A 22,214-nucleotide genomic window follows, 5' to 3' on the forward strand; every position below is an offset into this window, starting at 1 on the left:
GAAAGTGTCCCTGCCCATGGCTGGGCAGGAATGGGATGAGCTCTAAAGTCCTTCCCAACCCAAACCATTCCATGATTCCATTCTCTGATAGCACAGGACTGTCAAAGGCCTTGCCAAAGTGAGGTCTCACAGCCTGAACTGCTGTTCCTGATCCGCAGAGCCCATCCCCTCTGCTGGGATGAGATCAGGGCCACCGGCCACGATTTACACCTGCTAAATCCCCGCTGGCAGCTCCCAGCGACTGGCACACCCAGCACAGCTGGGATCCTTCCAGCAGGATCTGCTCCATCCCTCCTCAGAGCAGCCTGGGCTCCCCTGCATCATCCCTGCTGGATTCTGGCTGCTGACATTTCCCTTCTCCCTGGGCTCGGGAGCTCCCCAGCATCACCCAGGCACAGGAGCAGCTCCTCAGAGCCAGAGGGTGAAGGCCAGGAGCCATCCCAGCCCTGCTCTGCACTCCGGGCTCATCCCAGGGAAGTTATTTCTGGCTGCAGGAGCACGAGCCCGGGGAGCCTCCCCCCTGCTCCTGTTTGGAGCTTTTCCCCGGTGCCTGCCGCTTCTCCCTCCGAACCTCTCCGTAATCCACTAAGGGACCTCACATCTCCTTTCTTTCTCCTTTTTTTTCTATTCCTAAAACAATTAGCTTGGCTCAAACCCTCTGCAATCCATCAATTAATACAAGCTGCAGCAGTAAATGAAAGGGAAACAGGAACAACTATGCTGGGATTAGGTCACTGAAACTATAAACTTTGGAACAAATCAGATTTCCTTGGGAAGGCAAATGGACAGCAGTGATATGTCAAGCCCTGAGATGAGACAGGCTCGGAGCAACTTTCCAGAGTCTCCTGACTCGGCTGCTGGATGCCAGAACTTCTTCCCCAGGGGAAGTTTTGGGTTGCCAGACCCCGTTGCTGCTGCTGGAAGCTTGGATGGCCAAACAAACAAACAGGGAGAGAGGGAAAGGGGAAAAGGCTGGCGGGGAAGCTGCAGGGACACTTTGGGTGTCAGGACCCGCTCTCCCCTGTGCGTTGCTGTGCCCTGCTAAAAGGATTTGTTCATTCCCAGTTCTCCCAGTGACATTCCTGCCCGGAGCAGGGCTGGGAGCGGTGCTCGGGGCAGGCAGGGCACTCACAGCTCTGTGCCAGCTCAGGGAAAAGGGGATAAACCCCTCCCAAAGGCAGGGTGAGGGGTACAGCAGGGATTCCTGTCCTGAGGGATGAGATCCTCGTCCTGGAGCTGCGCAGGCCTCGGGCTGCCCCTTCCCTGCCCATCCTCGCTGCTGGACAGGGCTCAGCTCCCCTCCCCACAGAGGATCAGCTGTGCTGGAGGGGCTGGAGCAGCTTTGCCCTCCTGGCAGGACAATGCCACCCCGTGCCCCCAGTGGCTCCAGAAACGCCTTTTGCCCTCTGCTCCTGCCTTCGGGAGATGCAAACTGAATTCCGGGATGTCTGCGAGCGAAACTTTCCCGGCTCTCTGCAGCCTCCCTCCCTCCTCTCTTGCCACAATTTCCCCCCCAGGGATGGAGATGCCAAAGCCCGAGATCCGTCCCGGGGAGGTCCCTGGCACCCCGCGCTGGGCACCGACCCTCCCGCAGCCGCATTTAACATTTAACCCCTGCCAAAAGCCTCCTTAGGGCTGCAGGGCTCTGCTGGGGCTGCCGGGCTCGTCGCTGACAAAACCCACCCAGCCCGGCCTTTTCTGTGCTGCGGTGATGCCGCGGCCGCCCCCGGCTCCTCCCGCATCAAGGGCGGCACAAGCGCCGAGCTCGGGGCTCCGCAGCTCCGGGGCCGGGCAAAGCGGGGAAAAACGGGCAAGAAATTCACATTTCAGCAGAAGTTCGGACGGCGCAGCAGCTCCAGGGGGAAAGGGAGCTGCTGCTCGCTGGGTGGGATGGGGTCGGCGCGCCCGAATTTCCACAAGCACAGCCTGAAGGATTCCTGAGCGGGGACAGCGTGGGGACACCGGGCCGGGCTCTGAATCCCTGCAGGGAGGGGAATGCCGCGGCAGCTTGGAGCTGATAAAGCTCAGGGCAGCTCTCACCCGAGGGGTGAATTCCGTTCTGATTGTAATTAACACCTCCCTCCACCCCGGAGTTACCCACCCCAAAAGTATGACCGCCCTTGATTTATAGTATATAGTTATTTATTATATACATATTATTAGATTTATTATTACATATTATTATACATATTTATTACGTATTATTAGATTATTATACATATTATTAGATTTATATTATTAGATTTATATTATATATTTTTAAATTTTTCATATTTTTTATTTTTTATCTTTTTATAATTTTCTGGTTTTATATCTGTATATATTTATTCTTATATTTATATTCTTATATTTATATTCTTATATTATTATACTAAAACATCATGCGTAATTATTTAATTATTTATTCTTTATTGAATTAATTATTAATTATGAATATTTATTTAATAATAATGATAATGATAATGATAATGATGTTAATATTTGTTGCTGCGAGATCATACTCTGTGTGTGTCAAAGCAGGTTTGGGGGACCAGATCTTGCTCAGATCATTTTTTTGCAGTCAGCCGCAATCCTTGAACGCAGTGGGAGTTTTTAATTAACGTGTGCATTAATTATTTCCTAAGCTGACAGCGTGGGCTCCTCCAGGGCCCGGTGGGGAGTGCTTTTGGCTAAAAGGGTGGGGATGTGGGGAGGGTCCCTGTGAGCCACTCCCAGGGACAGAGACCCCGCAGCTCCTGGCTCTCCTGGGGCACTGACAGACAAAGGCCTTGGGGAAAAAATTCCCCTTTTCCCACCAGAGTTGGTGCAGTGAGCAGAGGAGCGAGGATGAGGAGAGTTGTGATGGAGTAAGGCAGTGACAGGAGCCCAGTCCTGGCAAACTTGGTGCAAAAATTTCCTGTTTTGATAGGAATACTCCAATTCCTTTTGATGAAACCTCTCCCTGCTCTGAGGGGAGGCGACGCAGGCAAATCCTGCTCCTGTTTGGGGTGGGAATGCAGAGCTGCCCTGGGACCCTGGCAGGGGTCAGGAACCCCCTGGACAGAGCCCCCAGAGACACTGGCTGTGATCTCTGGCCATGGAAAAGAGTTTTCAATCTCACAGGATGAATTACAAACTCTGAGTGTTTGATATAATTAATAATTAAGTGTGGCACGGGTGCAAAAGTAAAATTTTAGGATTCTAGATGAGGGGTCCAAAGGGGACAAGATGGAGGAAATTGGGTGTGCCTTGTCCTTTTTCTCCTTCTTCATGCCCTCCATGTGTCACTGTGGTGTTGGCATTTTTCTGTTGGTTCAGGCTGGGGACACACTGTCCAACGTAGGTGACAGATATTGGCACGTTCTTGTAAATGCAGCCCAGGGAGTTTCTGGTATTTAATGTTTGTCACATCCCACTGAGGGCAGAGCCCCACACGCTGCCCTGCAGGACAGAGCTGGGCAGGGCAGCAGAACATGTGAGAGATCAACAGAATAAACAACCTGGAAACCAGCACAGACCAATTGTGGCTTCTGCTTTGGCAGCGGGGCTGACAGACAGAGACTTTCTACAATCTTGGAATCATCAATTCCTCAGATTCTGACACTTTGGAGCCTTCTCAGAGAACACTGGGGGGATGCTGCTGCTGGAGAAACAATTGCCGTGTTCCTGCTGCTGCCTCCTGCCAGGGCTGAGCTGGCTGTGCCCGTCCCTGTCCCCTCAGCCCGCTGGGGACAGCGCCCGTGTCCCCTGCAGGGGTGACCCAGAGTGGGGAGAGCCACGGGGATCTCCTGGGCTTGGCCCAGCCCCGTCCAGCCTGGCCTTGGGCACTGCCAGGGATCCAGGGGCAGCCACAGCTGCTCTGGGCACCTGTGCCAGGGCCTGCCCACCCTCCCAGGGAACAATTCCCAATTCCCAATATCCCATCCAGCCAGGCTGAGAACTGTGGGGAGAGAGGAGAGAAGGTGCAGAGAGCAGGGGAACCCAGAGCAAGGAAACCCAGAGCAAGGAAACCCAGAGCAGGAAACCCAGAGCAGAGCTGGTTTTGGGAGCTCTACACCCAATTTATTGCTCTTTAACCCCCTTTTCCAGGTCCCAAATGAGGACAGGGGTGGGAAGAGCAGAGACATTGCAGCCTGGGCTGGGATGTTCTGCTGGCCTCACAAAATCTGCCTTTTTCCTTCGACTTCTCCTCTGGTTTATATTTTCCCACCTTCATAATAAGAGCAGATCACGGGAATTGTGTTGGTGTTTGCAAACAAAAACCCTGCAGACTCCCAGGCTGATGCCAGGAGAAGCTCCAGCAGCTTCCAGGAGCACCTGGACACTGCTCTGGGAGCAGCAGCAGGGGAAGCCCAGCAGGACTTGGGTGATCCAGGGCATCCCTGGTGCTTCCAACATTAATGTCATTAATATTCCCAAATTAATATCCCCAAATGCATCCAAAGAGATTTCTGAACAAGAGCTGGTCCCCCAAATCTGCCTCGGCACACACAGAGTATGATCCAGCAATGACAAATATCATCATCATCATCATCATTAAATAAATATACATAATGTAAATATAAATCTCCAGTTCCAGCCACTGGGGAGAAGGGACAGCTTGGGAGAGGCCAAGACAGCAAAGAAAAGTGGGACTTGCAAGTGGAGAAGCTGGGATAAGTCTGGGATAAATCTGGGATAACTGTGGGATCAGTTTGGGATAACTGTGGGATAAATCTGGGGTAAATCTGGGATAACTGTGGGATAAATCTGGAATTACTGTGGGATGAATGTGAGATAACTCTGGTGTAACTCTGGGAAAAGTCTGGAATAACTCTGGGGTGACTGTGGGATAACTGTGGGATAATCTGGGATAATTTTGGGATAAATCTGGGATAACTGTGGGATAACTCTGGGATAATTCTGAGATAAATCTGGAATTACTTTGGGATAAATCTGGGATAATCTGGGATAATTTTGGGATAAATCTGGGATAACTTTGGGATAAATCTGGGATAACTCTGGGGTGACTCTGGGATAATCTGGGGTAACTCTGGGATAACTTTGGGATAATTGTGGGATAACTCTGGAATAACTCTGGGATAAATTTGGAATAATCTGTGATAACTTTGGGATAAACCTGGGATAAATCTGGAATTAATCTGGGATAATCTGGGATAATTTTGGGATAACTGTTGGATAACTCTGGGATAAATGTGGGATAATTTTGGGCTAAATCTGGGATAAATAACTCTGGGATAACCTGTTCAAACCTCTGCTGGCAGCACCCACCTTCACACCAACAAACTCTCCTTCAGCTGCCCTCAATCCTCCCCTCCCTGCATCCACCTGAGTCATGGTTTTCCATGGCTCTTTGGGGTTTTCTGGGGTTTTTTGGGGCGTTTTGGGGTTTTTTGGGCAGGGAGATGCCTGCAGGGAGAGCGGGAGGTTCAGACACTGGCTAATCCTGTTAGGAAGGCAGTGCTTATTGCAGGGCTTCCAGTGGGACCTGCTAAATGAACCATAATTCTGTAATGAGATTTCCTTTTCCCGGCCAGACTAAATGTTCTTGGCCACTGGGAATAAGAGGTCGGGGAGAGGAGGAAAAATAAAGAGAGAGAAAGAAAAAGAGGAGGGGGGAGGCTGCTTCAGGCTCCTCTCTCGGGGCTGCACGGAAGGTTTGGAGAGCTCTGGTTCTTGTGGCTCATCCCTCCACCCTGGGAGCAAGAAAAGCACCTCTGGGGGGATGTTATTGCTCCAAAATCTGGAGAAGGCAGGAGAGATTTCTTCAGGGAGAGGGAGGATGCTGGAGAGGGAAGGGGGATGAGCAGTGAGGGGAGAACAGGCTCTGGAGAGGGGGGATTTCCTGGTGGGAGAGGGGGATTACTCCAGGAGGTGTCCCAGGGGATTTATTCTCACTCGTAGCTGCAGCAGGGAGCAGCCAGCACCTCCTGATGTGTGACCATCATCCTGGGCTGGGCCACCTCTGACCCTGTCCTGGGACACTTTTTGGGACACTTTGTGGCACTGGGGTGAAGCCAGGGCAGAGGAGAATGGGCAAAGGGTGGGGTTTGGGTGAAAACCCCTGGCAGGGACTGGGATCAGCTCAGAGATCACCCAGCCCTAAAATCCCATCCCATGGGCAGGGACACCTCAAACCATCCCAGGCTGCTCCAAACCCCACCCAGCCTGGGATCCAGGGGCAGCCACAGCTGCTCTGGGCACCTGTGCCAGGGCCTCAGACCCTCACAGGAACAATTCCCAATTCCCAATATCCCATCCAGCCCTGCTTTCTGGCAGTGGGAGCCATTCCCTGTCTCCTGTCCCTCCATCCCTTGTCCCCAGTCCCTCTCCAGCTCTCCTGGAGCCCCTTTAGGCCCTGGAAGGGCTCTGAGCTCTCCCTGGAGCTTCTCCTCTCCAGGGGAGCACCCCCAGTGTTGGGAAGGATGGATAAATATAATTATTCACAATAGTACAGCCAGGATGAAAACAATCCTCCCTACTGGCTGGACAATACCCTTACCTACAGATAAGTCCAAAAGTCAAATGGACTGTTCCATCTCAACCCCCAAAATGTACTGTTCATCCCACACCTGTAACCCTCCCCTGAAACATCAGGTGTCTGTGACCCCATTGGCCCAAGTCTTGTTCCAGCCCACCTTGAAGCCCCCTGAGAAGGGGCTCTGAGGGGCTGGATGCTCTCTTGGATCTTCCACCCTCTCCTGGAGCGTCCTCTCCCCTCCCCGACCCCCTCAGGCCTTGCCACACTCCAAGCAGGACCTTTCTCCATCCCTAATACACCTGATATCCCAAGAGCATCCTGCAGAGATCTCTGTCTCCATCCATCCAAACCATCCTGGAGCCCCGAATTCCCTGCCCCAGCTCTCCCAGCCCGGCTCCAGCCCTCTGGGCTCCTCCTCTGGGCTCTGCCCAGCAGCTCCGGGTGCCTCTGCTCCGGCCCCGGGGCTGGGAAACGTCTCCGGGCAATCCCAGTGCCAGTGCCAGCCGTGCCCGCTCAGCCCCGGCCTCTCCCAGTGCCAGTGCCAGCCGTGCCCGCTCAGCCCCGGCCTCTCCCTCCCTCCCTCCCGTTCCTCTCTCCCCACGTCCCCAAATTTCTCTCTTGTCACCCCATCGTGAGCAGCCTCGGGGAGCAGGGTGGGTTTGGGGATGCTCCGGGCGGGAGGAAATCCAGATTTTGTCTCGGCGCTTTCCTTGCTCGGTCCCGGTCGTGTTCAGGGTTTGTTGTTTTCCTCCTGGCATTTTTCACTCTGATTTTCTCTGATTCTCTCTGATTTACCCTGATTTTCTCTGATTTTCTCTGTTTTTCTCTGATTTACCCTGATTTTCTCTGATTTTCTCTGATTCTCTCTGATTTTCTCTGATTTTCTCTGATGTTCTGTCTGTGGCTAACGAAGCTCTTGGTTTGCCAGGCCCAGCCTGGGCTCCTCTGCCTGGCTGCTCCAGGGGGGTCAGAGTTTGCCAGAAATTCCCCGGGATGAGGAGGGGAAAAGAGCATTGCTAAAAATAGCAGAAAATAAAGTAAAATTTAAAAAAAATGAAAATAACATCACATTTTAAAAATGAAATGAAGGTTTTAAAATGGAAGAAAATGAAATGGAATAAAATAAAATGTAAAAAATAAAATAAGTTTTTAAAAAATTAAAATAAAATAAAATATAATAATATTTTTTTAAAAATATATAAAATAAAATAAAATAAAATAAAATAAAATAAAATAAAATAAAATAAAATAAAATAAAATAAAATAAAATAAAATAAAATAAAATAAAATAAAATATTTTTAAAAGAAAAAAGAAAATAAAGATTTAAAAAATAATAAAAAACAAATGAAAATTAAAAAAAATTAATAGAAATTATTTAAAAATAAAATTAAATTAATTAATATTTTAAATATAATATACCATAATATAATTAATAGAATATGCTATTATATATAATATAATATAATATAATATAATATAATTAATATAATACTATTTTCCTGGCGCGGGTTTCCCAGGATTGCGCCTCCTCCCAGCACTGGACAGGACCCAGGGCGAGTGGTGGGACCAGGGAGATCCGGGGGTGCCCGTGTGGGATCAGACCCAAAATGAGAACATAAAATTTGGTAATTTCAAAGCAGAAAAAGCCCCAGTTTCATTCAAAAATCCAGTATCTATAGAATTCCAAAGGTGACGTGGATTGGAGGATGGAATTATCACCTCTCCAACCACACTGCTCCAAAAACCCATCAATAATTTCTCTCTACTCCCAGAGAAATGTGCAAACTATTCTATTTATACACGAAACTGTGTGGGAGCTTTGCCTCTCAAATACGAAAACATTCTCAGAGGGCGCAAGAAGTTTTGTGAGAAGTTGAAAACTTTCAGAAGAACTCTAAAAGAAAATGTAACACTTTTAAAAATCAGGGCAACGGGCTCACGGAGTGGTTTGGGATGGGAGGGACCGCAATTCACCTCCTCCCTCCCTGGGTGAGAAACGCCGCTCGATTAAACAACTGAAAATGTTTAGGAAATCCTTATCAAAAACACAACACAAGGCTGAGTGGAGAAAACATCACAGCACCGGGAGCAGAGGATTTCCCCACCATGTGCTCACCCACACAACGGAGGCTTTTCACCCTTTAGCCCCCCAGGTTCTGCCCATGGATCCTTCTCTGCCCAGGGGTGGGGATCTTCCCAAACCCTGACTGGGGCTCAGATGTGGCCGTGACAATCCCGTCCTCCCAAATGTCCCCAGCCCAGGCCACCCCTGAAAGCAACATAAAACATCAATACAAATCTATATTCACAGAAACATCATATAAATCGATAAAACTTCTCCTAACATCTATTCAGGATATTTGCCTTTTAATTGTGAGGGCCAGCCATGGCATTGCTCCTCTGTCACTCCTGATTTCTCCAATCCCTGCCCGGTCTGGCCTTGGACACCTCCAGGGATTGGGAATCTCTGATTAAAATGATCCTTAAAATGATCATGAGAGCAATTTGGATTTGGATGGGATTTGGATTTGGATGGGATTTGGATTTGGATGGGAGGCTGGTTCGGCTTGGCGGCTGGAGGAAGTGTGACTTTTGAAGGGAGGGGGTTCACATTGTTCTGTAGAATTTAAAAAGAACTGCAAGGGAAGGCAGACAGGTCCCTCCCCGCCCTGTAACACGATGAAACACCAATTCATTTATCCGTGCCTGCAGGAAAACACCTTTTAATCCCCCCAAAAGCAGCTGGGATTTCTGGGCAGCAATTCCAGCCCTTGGTGGAGTTGCCATCACCCTCTGGATGTATCCAGAGGGGGAAATGCTCCACATTTTAAACACAGTATATATTATATAGATATTATATATTCTGTATTTATTATATATTCGATTATTATATGTATTATATAATTATAATTATAATATAATATAATGTAACATAACGTAACATAACGTAACATAACATAACATAACATAACATAACATAACATAACATAACATAACATAACATAACATAATATAACAAAATATAATATAATATAATATAATATAATATAATATAATATAATATAACATAACATAACATAACATAACATAACATAACATAATATAATATAACATAACATAACATAACATAACATAATATAACATAACATAACATAACATAACATAACATAACATAACATAACATAATATAATATAACATAACATAACATAACATAACATAACATAACATAACATAATATAACAACATAACATAACATAACATAACATAACATAACATAAACACTATATAGTCTATATAATACAGTGTTTATTACATTATAATTCTATTTATGATATTTATTTTTACTGAGTTTTTCTTTAGATTGCTATTGTTTAGGGCCCGGCCTGTCCGGGGCTGCTCCTGGCCTTTGGGGCTCAGCTCTGCTGGCCGGGCTGGTGTTTGCTGGCCCAGAGCAAAGTGCTTTGGGGGCTGAGAAGTTTCAAAGCCTTCAAATCCCAGCAGTGCCAATCTCCAGGAATAAATCCAGATTCTGGGCACAGCGTCTGCCATCTTCTCCTTGGCTGGTGGCAAGGCGGAGCAGAAGCTTTTTGCGGGATTTGGGGGGAAAAGGGGGGAAAATCTGACATCTCCATCTCTTGAGTTCTTGTTTGTCCCTCTGTTTTTGGGAGTCGGGCTGGGAGAGATCCGTGGCGGCTGGTTGGAATCAGCCAAAGGGGGCTGATTTAGAGGTGAGCATCACTCAAGGGTTGTTTATTATTATTATTATTATTATTATTATTATTATTATTATTACTGATGTTGTTGTTATTGCTATTATTACTATTATTATTACTGTTATTATTTTTTCGCTGGGCTGTGATTACTTTGGGAGCTGGGATTTGCCTTGCCCATGGTCACCTCCTCCTTGCTCTTTGCTGGGGGAGGCTGGGACACGGAATCATGGAATGCTCTGGGTGGGAAAGGACCTCAAAGCTCATCCCACGGCCACACCTCCCACCGCCCCGGGCTGCTCCAAGCCCGTCCCGCCTGCTTTTGGACGTTCCAGGGATCCAGGGGCAGCCGGAGCTGCTCTGGGAATTCCAGCCCAACCCCTCCCCGCGCTCCCAGGGAACAATTCTTCCCAAACCCCCATCTAACCCTACTCGCTGCTCTCTCCTGCTTGGGGATGCCCAAATTCCGTTTTTTGGGGGGCAGCAGGGCATTGCAGCCTCCCCCCTGCGGGCCAGCACCGAGGGACTTTGCTGCTTCGTGCTGGATTATTTTTATCATATTATTTTCTCCTCTTTGCTGCTCTTTAGAAATGAAGGGCTCGGCAGCAGCTGTTCCTGCGCTGTCGGGCTGGCTTTGTGCTGCTTTTTGCAGTGAATGCTGGGCAGATTTGGCTTATCAGGCTCGTCAGGCTGCTGCTCCTCCCCGGCCCTATTTACCCAGAGCCCCGGCTGGCGCTGGGCCCTTTCCTGTGTTTGTCACCACCCACCCCAAGGTGCTCCAGCGATAACTTTTCACTCCGGATTAGGGATTTGGGGCTTTTCAAAAGAGTCTTTAACCCACAGCCCTCAGAAATGTGTCACTTCATTGAAAAAAAAAAAAAATAAATAAACCAACCAATTTAAACCTGGGAATTTACTGCTTAAGGTCGACACGAGAGCGATTGTTTCTGCTTTGTAATTACACCAGGAATTGTTCTAAAGGTTCAAAGGTGCCGTCCGGGGGCCTGATCCCACTGGGAAGGAACGGGCTGGGAATAAGGGCTCAGATGGCACAAAACCCTGGGAGCTGGCTGGTTTTAGCTGCCTTTAATGATCTCCATTCCGCTGATTCCAGCGGAGTCGTGGCGCTCTGCTGCTGCTGCGGAGCATCTGCCCCCGGAGCTCCAGCTGCTGGGGATGGCTCAGCTCAGCCACTTGTGCTTCAAACCAGGGTTTGCATCTGAATAACCCAGGAGTGACTCGAGCCCCTTTCAGGCTGCCGAGAGAGGTTTCAAAGCAGGCTTTTTAAAATCTAAATTACACCCCGGGTTTACAAGGAGTCCTTGAACTTTGGGGTGTTTGTCAGCCCTTCAACGCGTCCTTAGAATGATAATGAGAGCAATTCGGATTTTGATGGGAGGGTGGTAGGGCTTGGGGGCTGGAGGAAGTGTGACTTTTGAAGGGAGGGGGTTCATATTTTGATGTAGAATTTAAAAAGAAATGCAAGGGAAGACAGACAGGTCCTTCCCCGCCCTGTAACAGCGATGAAACATGAATTCATCCCCCTGGAATTTCTTGTTTGTGTGCTCCCATAATCTCATTTCTTTGGTGTCTGTATGAAGCTCGAGATAGTTGAATGCCAGGAGCCAAATTCTCTCGGACTAATATCTTTTTATTAGATTTGCTGCGTGCGTGTGTGCCCACGTGTGAGAGAGAGCGATCACCCTTCATCACCCACCCCGTGCCTCGCAGCAGGTGAGGAGCTCCCAGGGAATCTTTCCAGCAGCGTTTTCCAGCTCTGACCCCCAGGGCGGGGACGTTTGGGACATAAACGTGGCTTTTGGTGTGTTTTACAGGTGTCTTGTTGGACACTGAAGTTTGTCCTGGGATATTTCACATTGCCACAGCTCTGCCCGGTCGCTGAGGGGTGGGGGGAGGTGGGGGACACAGAGTTTTCCCCTAAAATGCCACGGGGAGGGAGGAGCTGGGAGCTGACCCAGGGATGTTTTAAAAGCGACCTGGCCTGGCCGCGAACTCCCAGGTTTTAAGGATTTGATCAAGCCCCAGTTTTGCTCTGGCCTCGATGGGCCCCGACCTTTTCCCCGTGCAGAGGGGACGACGGCAGAGATTCCCCCGGGGGTGGGTTCGGAAGGGGCCAGCGGGACACAGCAACGCTGCCCCAGCCAGAGCTCCGGGACTCCCCAGGCAGTGCCGGGGGTCGGGAGAAGGGAAGAGCGAAGAGCGAAAGCTCACTGCCACCTCTAGGCAAAGCCCAGCATCGGCGCTGGCTCCAAACTGGAGCACGGGCGGACAATCCTGGGATTTGTCCCAAATGGCCGCAGTGGCGGTGCCAGACCCCGCTATCGGCTGGCGCGCGTGTGTGCGCTGTGTGCGCCCTTCCTAAAGCTTTAGCAGGAATTTGTTCAGCCCTTCCTGCAGCCCCACGGGCTGGAATCCCCCGCCCGCCTCGGCAGCCGCGTGGAAGGAGCAGCCCGGTAACTCCCGAGCCGCGGAGCTTGTGCGTGAGATCCGCGCGTTCCTGAGGATCTCGGCGAGAGCCGAGCGCCCTGAGCGGCGCATTCCCGGCGGATCCCGGGCAGCTGCGGGCTCCGGCTCCGGGATGCGGCTCCAGCGCCTCGGCACGCTGCCCAGAGAGAGGTGGGTGAGGAGAAGGGCAGCAGCAGAGGGGAAGCAGCGGGATCGGCGGGGTGGGAAGGAAATTCGGGCATTAAGTGCCGGGCTTGTGCTCGGTTTCTATCCCTAACCTCTGGCAGCGTATGGCCGGGAGCGAGCGGCGCTGAGCCGCTGCCGGAGGAGAGGGGGAACCGGGCAGCAGCGCTGCGAGGGGCGGGGAGGCGGCTCTTCCTCTCCCGAGCAGTTTTGGGGGATAACTTCCCAGGCAGCGCCGCCTGAATTGGCTCCCAGCTCTGGGAAAGGGGAAAGCAACTTCCATGGACGAGGCTGGCCGGGCAGGGCTGGGGATGGGGGGCTCCTCCAGGGCTGGGGGCTGCTCTCTGGGGCTGCCCAGGGCGGGCGAGGCGGGGTGACAGGGACACGTTCCCTGGGGAGGAATGCTGTCCCCAGACGCTTCTTGCTGGAGGGAGGAAGGCGCAGCCTTTGCTGTCACAGCGGGAGCTGTGCGGGGAAGGGGTCAGTGGTGCGGCTGGGCTGGGGAGGGTCTCGCTCCACCTTCTCCATTCGCCGCCCAACCTCTGCCTCCTCAGTTGTTTATGAGCCTCCAAGCCTTCCCTGCCCTTCCCGGCTGACTCACGGCTTCCAGCTGGAGGGAAAGGCTACCTGGGGCTCCTCCCTGGCGCAGGGGGAGCACAGGACATGTGCAGGCCGCCGGCTCCCTGCCCACAGGGACACTTTGCTCCCGGCCCACGCGGATCTCGGGGCAGCAGCAAAGCTCCGGGTGATCCCAAAACGAGCGTGGTGCCACCCAGATTCCCGTGGGGAGGGAAGTGCTGCCGGGCCCCGGGAGAATGCGGCCCAGGGATGAGCGGAACTCTGTTCCCGGGATCCTGGGCCGGTTCTCGGGCCGGGATCCCGGCGCGGGTGGAGGGTGGCAGGGCTGGACTTCCAAAGGCGCGTCCCGGAGCGGCACAGGGAGCTCTGCTCCCCTGGATCAGGGCTGTGCTTCCTCTGGTGGATCTGCCTCGCTGGCAGGAGGAGCAGGAGGGGCTGGTGGCCGTGTGTTGGGGTGGCTTTGGCAGTGCAGAGTCCCCTCAAACAGGTGACATCACAGCCACCAGCCCTGCGTGAGCCTGCGTCTGCCTGCACCCCTGGCCAAGGAAAGCTGCTCCAGCCCACAGAGCCCTGCAGCTCTAAGGCTCCAAGCTGTGAGTCCTGCAAGGAGAAGGGTTTGGACTTTTCCCGGCCCGGGCTGAGCTGCCCATCGCCAGCCCGTGCCCGGGTCACGCAGTCCTTTGTCACCGGTGTGTGCCCGCGGCTCCCCGCGCGGGGCAGCGCGCCCTGGCCGGTGGATGGGAGCAGATGTCCTTGCTCTGAGATGAGTCCTCCTGGCTCTAAACAGGCAGAATCACGTTTCCCTTAGCCCCAGACAGTGTTACAGCCTGATCTCTGCCAGGAGGGGCGGAACGGGGGAGGCAGCCCCGATTCCGCTGCTGCATTTGCCCGTCCTCTCCGCCTCTCCACCTCTGCACGGCTCCCGGTGTGGCGGGCAGGAGCGGGGCTGCTCCGCTCCCCTTCGCTGCGGGAAGTTCTGTAATTGAGCCGCCTGCTGCGCCGCGCGTTGTTTGCCTGCCTCCGGTGAGGCACCGGCGCTGCCGGGCACCCGCGGGCTGGGCGCCTTCCCCGGGCTCGGGACACCTCTCCCTGCTCCGCTGGGAGCTGCCTCCTGGCCTTGCAGCAGGCTGGGAGCAGGTGAAGCTCCCAGCCCTGCCCGAGAGCCCGCTGGGTTTATATAATATTATATATCTCTAATTGTGTGTTTGTTGTTGCCATGGGAATGAGCACAATCGCAAAGGCTGGAGACGGATGTCAAGCCTGGGTCCGCTCCGGGCCGCGCTGGGGGCAGATGAAGAGTCAGGAGGGGAAATGGGGTGAGGAGAGCCTTTGTTCCCTGGCCCGGGGGCAGCCCGGGGGCGGCTCCGGCAGATGAGGCGCGGGGCTGTCCCGCCTGGATCCCGGCTGGGAGCACCGGGAGCTCTCGGAGGAGCGGCGGTGTTTGCCCCGGGCACCGAGCGGGCACGGGCGGCTTCCGCTGGCAGCGGGAGAGAGGGATTTTCTGCAGCACAACCCGCCTGGGAACAGGAATGCGGGGGCTGCAGCAGGGCTGGGCAGGCACCCGGGGAGCACTCAGCCCCTCCGATGCCCCCCGGGGCAGGCAGAGCCCCCCACTCGCCCGGGGCAGGCTGAGTCAGGCCCGCGGGGGATGAAGCGGAGCTTCCAGGCAACAAGTGGGGGCCGGGGGGTGTCTCTGAGCTCTTTAATTGGTGGGGGAGTTGGGGGGGGTGGGCGATGCTCCCCGGCAAGGGGAGGGAGGGGGGAGAAAAGCCACGCTGGAAATGAGGTTATATAAAAGATGTATGATTTGGAGAGCGGAGTGTCTCCTAATGAGGGCTGCACCGGCTCGCTCCACACCCATAAAAACCCTGGTTGGACGTCAAAGCGGATTCGTTTCGGTGATGCTGGGATAAAGGGGCGCAGCCAGGACTGGCTCCCCCCTGCCAGCCCAGCCGAGCCCAGCGCCGCGCCGGGCTCCGTCCCCGCCGAGCCGCCGGGAGGGATGCGGGGCCGGCCGCGGGGCCGGGGCCGGGCACGGCTCCTCTCCGCCGCACGGTAGGTGCCCCCCAGCCCCGCACCGGGCGCCGCTTCTCCGGGAAACTTTGCCGGGGCTGCGGGACCGTGCGCCCCGTCAGAAGCGCCGCCGGCTCCGGGCACCGGGGCCGCGCCGTGCCCGTGGCCGGGGGAAGGGGAGGCGGCGGCGGGACCCCAGCGCTGCCCGTGCGGGCAGCCGGGCTCTGCGGAGCGGGACACGCGTGGGACGTGCCCGGGGAAAGCCGCTTTGCTGCTGCGGGTGGTCCCGCCGAGACGCGGCTCCCGCTGGCCCCCCAGCCCCGGGACACGCTGCGGGGTGTCCCCCCCGTCCCTCCGCACCCCGCAAAGTTCCTGCAGCGCCTCCGAGCCCGGCGGCTGCGGGAAGGAGCCTCCTCCCCCGCAGCCCAGGCTGGGATGGGGCAGCGGGGGAGGCCCGGGCCGGGGCAGGGCAGGCGGGCCGGGCGGAGGGCAGCGAGCCCGGCACAGGCGGCGAACGGAGCCGGGCGGGCGGGGGCCGGGCGCCATCGGTGCGGGGAGCGGACCGGCCGAAGCGGGGTTAGCGGGGGCGTTTTTGGGGAGAGCAGGGGGGCAGTTTCCGCAGAATGTCAGCCTGCCGAGGAAGGGCAGTTTTCCCTGGGCATGCCGTCTCCCGGGAGAAGGCGGTTTCGGGAGGCGGGGGCATTGTCCCGGGTGCAGCGCCGCTGTCCCGGGGGGATGAGCTGAGGCGATCCCGCCTCGCCGGAGCTGTCCCGGGTGCTGAACTCGGCGGAGCGCCGGGGCTCCCGAGCCTCCGCACCCCGACGGGGAGGGCTCGGGATTGCGGGAGATGCCAGCGAGCCCCGTGCTGGGGTGGGGAGTGGCCCACGCCAGGTCCTGCCCTCGCTGTTTGCCCTGTCCCTGGGATGTCCCGGCTGTCCCCAGGGTGTCCTCGCTGTCCCCGGAGCTCTGGGGTGGATCTCCCATCCAGCCCGGGGTGGAGAGGACACTCCCCAGTGCGGCTCCAGCCCTCGGGATGTCCTGTTGGGGGCTGGCTCCTGTCCTTTAGGGAGAACGGGGGTTCAGCCCGGATCGTTCCCCTTTCCTCTGCCCACCGAGGACCTCGCAGGTCCCTGTGGATGAGCCGGGAATGCAGGCGGGGACTGTTGCCGCAGGGATCGGAGGGGATGAGCCCTGCTTGCCCTGCTGCTGCCTCGGCTGGGCTGGCAGCCGAAAGCTTTTGGTTCTTAGTGGCAAAGCAGAGGGGAAAAGAGCTCTTGGTGCGGGCACATCTGGAACATCTGGTGCCGGGCTGCCCCGTCCAGCCGCGGCTCCCTGCCCCGCTCGCTGAGCGCCCGCAGCCCAGGTGCGGACATTTTCTCCCGACGCTCCCAAGTTCTGACTGTCGGGAGGAAATTCTGGCAGGAGACTTGCCAGCGATCTGCCGAGTCCTCGAGGAGCGCATCCGCCTCTCGCTGAGATGGAGGGGAAGTGTCTCCTTCCTTCTTTCTTTCCTTCCGTCCTTCCCGGGGGAGCGGGGGCTGTCTGGCACGGGGGACAGGGCAGATCGCAGGGGCAGCTGCAGCAGCAGGGGGTTTGGCTGCTTCAAACACCAGCTCCTCTTCCTCACCCACATTCCCAAGTGCCAGCGGCTCTGGCAGACGGGAATCTACAGGGAGGATCACAGAGAAGCTGCAGGGAGGCTTTGGGAGCAGGGAGGGAATCACTCTCCCTGGAATTTCTACCTGCACCTTTTGCTGCCTCTCGTTTTCTGCTCAAGGTCTCAGTGGGGAAGCCTTATTTAAAGAATTTAGGTTTGCATCAGCAATTTCCTCCTCCCTCTCTTTTCTCCCAGCTTGTATTTCCCAGAATATTTCCTTAAGGACGCCACAAACTCAGGCACAGACGCTGCAGTTTGAAATGTTTGCAAACAAACTCCGGGTGCGGAGTCTCTTCCCCCGCAGCCGTGGGGTTGGAGGGGGCATTTCCCTGCTCAGGTACCCGCCCTGGGAGAAGCATCACACCCCCTCTGGAGCCCGGGAAAGGGACAATTCCTCGTGCCCTTTTGGGTTCTGCTTATTCCCCCTGCCAGCGCCACAACTGTGAGCGAGAGGCCATCTTAGGCGGAGGGGTTTGGGCTGAATCCTCCTTGGAATCCTCGCTTGGAATGAACGCTGCGTGCCTGCTCCCGGGGAGGGCTTGGTCCTCCCTCGCCCTCGGGGGCCGTTTTGGCCCTGTCAGATTTTTTTTCCCCCCTTCCCTGCTTTGCTTGTGTATTTTGTCTTTTCCATTTCAGTGGTGTGTCTGTACAAAGGCTTAGGAAAACTGCCAGATTCCCTAAATCAGTGCCTGAAAACAACTATTTTTAGTAACTGATAAGTCACATGAGCTCAGCTCGCATAGATTAGCATTTACCTTTCCCGAGGAACGAGGATATTGTTTGATACTTGTTGATACCATCAATTTTCCCCTAAAGAAACCCAACCCCGATAACGAGGGGCCGGGCTGGAGAGGCGGCTCCGAGCGGAGCTCTGATGCCTTTGTTCTACTCCCACTGCTCCGATCCTATCTGTGCGTTAAATCGAATCTATAGATGCAATCTGATCCTTCCAAAAATAAATGTATTGTGTCCCGAAGAGGCCTGTGAGCCGCGGTCTGGCTGAGGCTGGATAAATCATGCTCGTTGCAAATGAGCCCTGATGGGCTGGGTGTGATAAGGGACCCGGCGTTGTCACCGTCCCTGCGGGATCTGGCTCGGGATGTGGCTGTGGGAAGCCCAGATGTCACCAGGAGGGTGGCACCAGGATGGCTCTGCGTGTGCAGCGTGGAAAGCCGGAGGTTCTGCGTGTGTCCCTACAAAAACGAGGGCAATGATGCCAAGGAAACGCTTTCCATGGCTTCTCCTCTCTGTGACAATCCCGAAATGCTTAACGAGATTTGGCAATGCCCTTCTAGGGCAGGCTCGTCTTAATCCCATTTTCCAGAGTTTCAGGCTTACGTTTCCAGACGTGCCGGAACGTGCGGCTCTTCCTCGCTCCCAGGGGAGGGGAGCTCGGTGCTCTCCCAGCAGGGATTATCCTTCATCCCCACCAGGCAGCAAAATGGAGCATCCCTGCCACATCTGGGATATGAGGGCTCCGAGCTGGCCCTGGGGTCTGTGAGGAGCAGGGGCTTGGGGATCCAAAATCCTCTCCTCTGGCAGAGGAAAAGCTGGTTTAGGACGGGGGCTGGGGCTGCTTCAGCTTCCAGAGGGAAGGGCAAAACCCCTGGGATCTTTGGGGTCCATTTCCATTCCTCTCCCACACGCACTCCTGAGATTTTGCCACATCCATGTTCAGGGATGCTGGAGGGGTGAGGATGATGAGGCTGGTGCTGCTTCCAAGGAACAGCCTCTGTCCCACTGGCAGCACCTCCAGCAAATCCGGGAGGCAGAAAAATCCCACATCATCTCCCACCTGAGTCCTGCTGGAATTAGAGTCAGAGCCCTTGTAGGACAAGGAACACGTCCCCGGAGGGCCCTGGAGAACTTTGCCACCGTTGTTGGTACTATGGCAACAAGTGCTAATGCAAAGCATGGACAGAAACTCGGGGGAACAAATTATCCTCAATTTTCCTCTGGCACGTCCCTGAGGATGCCAGGGCGAGCAGGGCCTGAGCTCTGCCTCGGCTCCACATGTCGGATTCATCCGTGGGGAAGGGAGGAATCCTAATCCTGTTGGAGAGGGGTGCTGGCAGCGCTCAGGAGATCCCAGAGCTGTGTCAGGGGCACAATTTCACTGGGGGCTCATGTCACGAGGAGCCAGATCTCTTGACCATTTGAAACAGGGACACGAGTCCCTCCTTAGAAAACCAGAGCAAAGAGGATTTATTGGAAAATTTAATGCCAGGAAGGAGGATTTTGGGGTGTCAGCAGCAAAGGAGGGGACGTGAGGGGCTGAAAAGGACCAGGAGTTTGTTCCTGGATGGACTCGGAGCTGGGAGCTCCAAGCCTGACGTTATTGATGCTGGCTGGCAGCTCCCGAGCTATTACAGCTCCAGCCAACCTGCTGCGATTTTTAAATTTTCTTTTTCTTTTGTTTTTCCTAAATGGAGCCCCAATTCCCCTCTCATGCTGCGATTGGACCGCCAGACCATCCATCAAGTGGCATTTTCTCATTTATTTCCTCCCTACCTATTTTGTCTTCCAGGACAAAGTGGCGGAGTGTTAACACCGCTCCAATTTGTCACACTGGAGTCACTGGTGTAATTCCAAGCCTCTCAGAAAATTGATGGTGGCAGAATTGAGGTTTTACAGATGGGCCAAGCCCTAATAAGAGCATCAGTTTGAGATGGGGCGAGCGGCAGAATTGACGCTTTTATCTAAATTCTGTTGGAGCCACACACCGCAGGCGCCGGGGAAATATTGGAGGAAACAGCAAAAGAGGAATGGCAGGCGTGGTGCAGAAATCTGCTCAGTTCTGAACTCCAAATTACAACAAAACCCTGCTTCTGGCAGCTACGGAAAAAGGGGGATTTTGTCAACACAGTTGTCTTGGCAACATTAAAATGCATTTCGTGCGTTCTGCTCGGGTTGTGTCGGGTGGGGTGAACGGGAGGGGGGTGAGGGGCTCCAGTAAATTGCAGGAAAGTTTTGGGGTGGCTCTGCCTCCTCCAGCATTGTTGTTCCACAATCAGGAGTGTGCAGGACACCGGTCTGAGCGGGATGGGATAGGATCAGATCAGGAAAAAAAATGGAATATTTGTGTTGGAAGGGAACTGCAATGATATTTTAACTGCCTGGACATTCCAGGGGCTGTTGTGCCAGCAGGACCCGGCTTTCCTTGGCTGCTTCATTCCCTGGGGAGGGGATGGACACCAAACCAAGTGCCAGGAGCTGGATAAATGTGCAGATCAGGGCTCTGGGGCAGATTTAGCCCAACACGAGCAAACAGTTGTGGTTTGTTTTCCAGGAAACAACCCCTGATTAGAGGCAGACGAGCCCTCTTGGGGCCTGGCCATGGATTTATTTCTATCAGAAGCAAGGATTTATCTGATTAACTGCCCTTCCTGCAGGAACAGGAATGTTCTGGGTGCCACGGGGAGGTGAGGGGGTCTCCAGGGGGGAGCCTGTGGCTTTCCATCCCTTTGGCAGTGCCCTTGCAGAGCTTGCTGGTGCCAGCTCAGGCCAGCGGGCACTGACTGGCACCAGGGCACTGTACAGATGGCAAAGTGCCTCATTCCAGTCACTCCTGGTGGAAATCAGGTTTATTGGGGGCAAAGGCAAGGTGGAATAATGATTGCCAACCGGAATGGCTGGGAATTGAGCCGGGAATGGGGAGGAAGAAGCGGAGCCGTCGTTTGGGTTTGGAGGGAAAAGGTCTCGCCCTTCCTGGGGGGATTTTGGGAAGGCTGAGGGGAGGTGGGTGCTTAGAGCTGGAGGTGATGCCTGGAACAGAGGCTAGACAGATCAAAAAGAATAAAGTAGGTATTTATTAAAGGCCTTCAGAGGATGCACCTTGGGCAGTGCAAAAGTCTCACAGAGGCTACACCCAAGATGGATGATGGCTACAAGTTTCTCAGACTGATTTCAGTTTGGTCTATTTGCATATCAGAGGTTAATTGTGCAATTATAGCTTCAGGTTATGAAGTCACGTTCCCCTAGTTTCCTCCACCCCAATTCATTTTATTTATACTTTTTGGACCTGAGGCTGTGTTGATGACCTTGGTTCTCAGGCCTGGAGGAATTGTTCTGTCTGCCCAAAATGTGAAGAGAGCTAACTAACACTCTTTACCCAGTTCAGAGTTATACACTAACTCTGTGCATTGCAGGATCTGAAAGATGTAAATGCTAAAACTTAAGGCATCAGAGGAACATTTTAAAGGCCGTGCACAAGGACACCCTGGGCAGGGATGGAGCGTGGAACTGCTGGCAGCAGCGAGCTGCCTGCCAGGGAATCACTTGAACATTCCCTTTTCAGAGGCACGGCCACTCCAGTTTCCAGGAACTGTGCATATGTTGCATCCCAGCGCTCCTCACCCCATCCGCTGATGCTCCGTGGGTTGTAAAAATTAAATGGGCATAAATCCATCAGCACCAGGGCTCCTCCTTGAGTGCTATAAATCCCAGGAAAGCTAATTAAAGAGGACAATGGTGCCCATTTCAAGCTGGCACAGGGATGCAGAGCATCCCTGTGCCAGCTTGAAATGGGCACCATTGTCCTTGGGAAAACAGGGCTCCAAATGGATTTGTGAGGCCGAGGGGCTGGTGTTGAGCACGGCTCCTGCCTGGCACCTGAGGAGATTGTGTTAAAGCTCCCAAGATTGATTTCTCCTCTGCTTTGCCTTGGAAATCAAATCATCCCATGAAGGTTTGTGCCGGAGTTTGTTCTTGGAATGTTATCTGGCAGCTCAGGGAGCTTCTGGTGGCGTTGGTTTGTTGAGGCTTCGCTGCTCTTCCCTGAAAGCCTCCGAATTTGGGGGGTTCCCAGGGGTTGCTGTTGGGATCAGGGTTAAGGCTTGCCCCTCTGCAGGGTTTGTTGCTCTCCTGTAGTTTGGGTTGGGTTTATGCTTTGGGGAAGGGCAGGGAAACTGAGGCAGGAGTGAGGTGGAACCATCTGTGGAGGTTTATTCCAGCAGGGTTTATTCCTGACAGGGAGCTGAGCCTGGATTTGCTGCTGGATTTTTCATCTCCTGGTTGTCTTTTGGGGTGAAATAAGTATCCCTACCCTGGTGAAACCCCTTCCTCCTCTCACTGGTTTAAGGAGTTAGACCTGACACCTCCAGTAGCTTTTAAATGTCTGACCTGGCTCTGGGGTCCATAAATCA

The 22,214-nt window shown here is 53.9% G+C and overlaps 1 protein-coding gene across 5 annotated transcripts in view; it reads left to right on the plus strand.

Moving 5' to 3' along the window:
* NOS1 (nitric oxide synthase 1) overlaps positions 1-22,214 on the plus strand; it is a 92,546-nt gene that overhangs the window by 9,647 nt on the left and 60,685 nt on the right. For 2 of the 5 annotated variants that reach the window (XM_031506259.3, XM_085592962.1), the window contains exon 1: positions 15,201-15,455. The exons of 2 other annotated variants lie outside the window; for them this stretch is intronic. The gene's annotated coding sequence lies outside the window, so the exon portion shown is untranslated. Of the gene's footprint in view, positions 1-12,181; positions 12,810-15,200; positions 15,456-22,214 lie in introns of those variants that run through there. One more of the 5 variants, XM_085592961.1, reaches the window with a different exon arrangement.

Source organism: Lonchura striata, chromosome 15 (genome assembly GCF_050655825.1).
Source record: "Lonchura striata isolate lonStrDom1 chromosome 15, ASM5065582v1, whole genome shotgun sequence".
Taxonomy (NCBI): domain Eukaryota; kingdom Metazoa; phylum Chordata; class Aves; order Passeriformes; family Estrildidae; genus Lonchura; species Lonchura striata.